Below are 4,709 nucleotides of genomic sequence, written 5' to 3'. Positions count from 1 at the left end.
TTAAGGACTTAAAAATGCAAGTGTGTGTGTGTGTGTGTGTGTGTGTGTGTGTGTGTGTTGTTGCATAGAGTGATTGCTTGAGGTACAACTAACCATTCTGTAAACGTTATTACTATGATCCTGATGTACAAATAACCACAGCTCTACTTGCCTTTCCACCTCTAGGCTTTTCCTGCATTGAGTCTACTGTGAGCCAGATAAAGTGCACTTTTATAAACCCTGCAGGTAACACCTGGGCAGGGAGTTCAAAGTTCCTACTTGAGAAACTGGTAGCAGCCTTTTTTAACTTCTCGCACATCCTGGCAAACTGTCCATCAGAAAGATAGCAGTGTTTATTTCCTTAAGCACCACAACATCATACCCCCTAAAATCATTCCCTAAAATGCATGTGCTAATTTGATAAGCAATGAATGTTTCATGTTGCTCTGAGAACTAGAATGTCTTTGATTGCTAGGGAAGATGAGTTTTGATACCTTTTTAGTGATTACGTATATTCTTTCATACATTTCTATTTTGCTTCCTATCACTTGTCCATTTTTTTCCATTGAGACAAATTTTCTTCCCTGATTTATGAGAATTCTTTGTAGGCTAAGACTACTCTTTCAGCAAAAATACATTTCCTGGTGTACTGTTCAAAGTTTAATTCTATGGCACTGCTTTTTGTCCTGCAGAGGTTCTAAGTATTTGTGCAGACATACCTAGATGTACTTTGCTCAGCATCTACCCATTTTTCCTTCCAGCCTTTCAGATTACTTCTGACTTTCCTTTGCTGCCATTTTTGTTGTATATTTTCATTTTACTTTCATCTCTTCAATCTATATGGAAAGTATGATAATAAATTATCTTAGGAAATAAATTTGCCATCTTTTTTAGGGTTGTTTTTTTTAGGTTTTCTTTCTTTTTTTTTTTTTTTTTTTGTTCAGAGTCTCACTACACAGTCCAGACTCACTCATAGTGATCCTCCTGATTTCTGCCTCCCAAGTGCTGGGATTACAGGCACGCGCCACCATGCCCGGACTCCATCGCCAGCTCAGCGCACCCAAAGGCGGGACCGGTGCGACCTTCCTCTACTATTATTTGTGCTTTTGTTTTTTGTTTATTGTGCTACTGTTTGGCAGGCTTTCTCTAACCAGTATATCTTGTTATTTTGTCATGGATATGCAACTGGGAGCAGTTGCTGAATAGTCACTGGTTACTGATGCTAATTCTCTTAATATGCTTTTTATGATTAGCTCAAGTTATGGATGAATTGGTAGCTGATATAGTTTCATGTCTCTTTAGGTATATTTTCATTTTTAAAACAATAACACTTTTTCTTAGAGAAAATGCCTCCTTCTCAAATGTGCATCTTAGAGGCTGTGCTAAGTCTGCTAGCGTACTTTCCAGCTCTGCCAAAACATGGTCATGTTACAACTGTTGTCAGATTAATTTAAGATTTCTGTTAATTTAACAAGAAGATTCGCTGGTAAACACAGGATGTACCCTGAAACTGTGTACAATCAAATATGTACCAGGGATCTGTTTGAACTAGAAGTTGCTATATAGAGGAATAATTCTATCATTAAATTGGAACCAGTGTGGAGAAGAATGTCCCCAGGAAACATAGGACATTAAAGAACCCAACTTAAATAAAGTTGGGAAAACTTTGTCTTTGATTGCAAGAGCTGATCCCCAGAGAATTCTTTTTTTTGTCTCTTTTTTCTTTCTTGTTTTTGTTGTTGTTAATTTCAAAGGTACAGTTTGGTTTCAAAGAAAAGTATATAAGCAGATAATAGAATTTTCCCACTCCACAGGGCAGGGATGACAAGTCTCTCTGGACTGAGGTGAGAAAAGGATGAAAAAGAGAAATTAGAGGTGGCATGCTTTGTTGTCCTTGTCCTGTAATCCAAGGAGGCCAGGACCTTGGTTAGAAGATGGCAGAAATCACAGAGAAATTGTGCAAGACCGTGAAGTCCTGCCTGCTCCTCTTGGGATCCCAGGGAGGCTGAGAATCGTCTCGTGAACTCTCCGCTTTCCCCCATGGGACCTTGGAGCAGCAGAACAACAGTAACACATGAGTAGTCTGGCAGATATGACTACCCAGCTGCACCTAAATCCCGTAGACCAAAAGCTGGCAGGGTTTTCTGCGAAGGACCCGTGATCTGCGTGGGCCTCTGTCATTACCTCACGGCTATGGGAGGAGAAAGCACACACAACATGCAGATAGGCAATGTTCAAGTAATGCTTCGTTTGAATTTTGTATAATTTATGTATAACACAAGATATTATTTTTCTTCTGATTTTTCAAATCAATTAAAACTATAAACGTCACTCCAGCTTACAAATCAGAACAACAACAACAAAAAAAAAAAACTCTGACTATAAAGCCACAGCCAGTTTGCCCACTACTTTGTAGACTCCGGCATGGTAAGAAGAACATCCGAGAGTTTCTGACGTTCGAGAGTGAGATGAGGGACTAAGGGAAGCAGGAGATGGCTTTCAGGCACTGTTCCAAGAACGGTGTCTCCTGTGCAGGCCCTTGTGCCATGCTGCCTGCCTTGGAAGCATCTAGTGGTTGACTAAAACCTCTGCAGACCATGAGCCAAAGTAAGCATTTCCTCCTTGAACTTGTGCGTGTCTGGTATTTTGTCCCAGAGCCAAGAAAGTAGTGAAGATACTGTGTCAACTGCAAGCACGGAAAAATAAGCAAGTAAGAATATCAGTAATGAATGTAGTGGTGACACAGAAAGCCTGAAAGCTTGGGGGGGGAGAAAGGAGATGCTGGACAAGTGCCACATGCCCCTCCCCAGTGTCACAGAAAAACTACACATCCACAGTCCCCTTTTGGAGTGCTTCAGAACTCAGGTCATTCACAGAAAGTCAGAATCCAACTACCCCACAAGAGACAATTGCTTTAATTGGGTAAATAGAAATTTTCTCTGCTTAGGCAGATGCAAGGACTGAGTTTCAATCCCAGGCCTGCCGCACTGGCCCTGCCCCCGTGGTGTGCTGAGACAGTGATTGAGATTGGATGTGGTGGCGCGAGCCTGTAATCCCAACACTTGGGAGGCTGAAAACAGGAGAATCACTCCAAGTCTGATGCGTGGAGTGAGACCCTATAGACCCTGCACTAAATACATAAAAAAGTTTTAAAAAAAAATTCTTCTAAAAACAGAAGAATGTACAAGTTGAACAAATTTTGTTTATAGAAGAATTGAATCAGTTACAGTTTTCGACACCTTAGTTATAGGACATGTGAATGGTCCTGCCAGCCTTAGGTGCAACTAGCCAGGTGTTGGTTTTGCCACTTTTGAAGGAGGAAAGAGCACACTTCAAAGGCCTCTGCCCACAAATCCTGGCCCAGATCTGAAGAGGCTACTCCATCATGGACTTAACATGTCTACTAGGTACAGGCTTATTTCTCAGATTTCTTGTCCATTAACCTACATATCTCTTCTTGACTCACAACCACCCTCAGTAAATCACTACAATACTATAAACACTTACGTAACTGAAAACAAAGCCCCAGTGAACCATTTTTAAGGATTTAATCAAACTTCTGAGTCATTTAATCTTTTAAATGAATATCAGCTTCTACATTGTCAACTACTGCAGGAAAATGAATTCTTCTGAGAGTTTGATTAAAATCACTATAAAGTTGCAAATTAATTTGGAAAGATTCCCTATCTTTAGAATACTAAAATTTACCATTTAAAAATATGATTTGTTAATTCACTGTTACATTTTCTATATGTTCATAATTATATTTTTAAGTACTCATTTAAGTTTTTGTAGTGAGAATTTTATTGATGATGCAAATTTAGTAAATGTATTACATTTAATGTATATGTAAGTATATATTGCTGTTAGATACTAATTTAAGTACATTTATTTTGTATATAATTCTTTAAACAAATACACCTGTTTGTTCTACTAGATTTTTTTTTTATTTTAGTACAGGGTCTACAGGGTTTATAGGGTCTTACTATGTAGATTGGACTCATAGTGATCCGCCTGTGTTCAGCCTCTCACGAGTTGGGATTACAGGCACGCGCCACCACTCCCAGTCTCAATCGCCATCTCGGCGTGCCCTGGAGGCAGGGCCAGCACAGCAAGCCAGGCCAGGGATCGAACCCGCAGCCCCTGTATATGCCTAAGCAGATGCTTTAGTCTGCTGAGCTATTTGAGCGGCTTTTGTTCTACTAGATTTTCAAATGATCCTTTTCATTTTTTTCAGATAGCCACACTATCTGAAAACAAAAGTCAATCTAATTCTTGGGTGATTGTACGAAGAGATATAAGCACATAGCTTACTGGAAGAACAAAAATAGCCAGTAAAAAAATTGGGGAAAAAGAGTTCTATTGCCCGAGATAACGAATTCCTACTCTTGACCATGGTTTACCTCTCAGGCAAAAGTTCAAATGTTCAGCAAGGCACGTGGCAGGCGAAACAACTGCGGAAGGATAATGCAAGCGCACAGAGTGCAGAGAGGGATCTAGCTGCATCTAGCAAGAGCACACATAAGTTTGCCCGCTAACCCATAGATCTTGTTTGTATTTATCTTAAATACAGTGCCAAAAAATATGAGGACGATACCACATAAAAGAAAATGTACAAAACCATTCACTATTTTGGTTCTTAGATACTTTTGAAATTTGTCTATTGTTCAATAATTTCCCTTCTTTTTCCTGAATAATAAAAGCATTTGGAAAAGTAAATCATTCTCCAA

The sequence above is a fragment of the Octodon degus genome, unplaced genomic scaffold (genome assembly GCF_000260255.1).
Source record: "Octodon degus isolate 3935 unplaced genomic scaffold, OctDeg1.0 scaffold00077, whole genome shotgun sequence".
In the NCBI taxonomy this organism is placed as follows: Eukaryota; Metazoa; Chordata; class Mammalia; order Rodentia; family Octodontidae; genus Octodon; species Octodon degus.
This window is presented reverse-complemented; position numbering follows the sequence as displayed.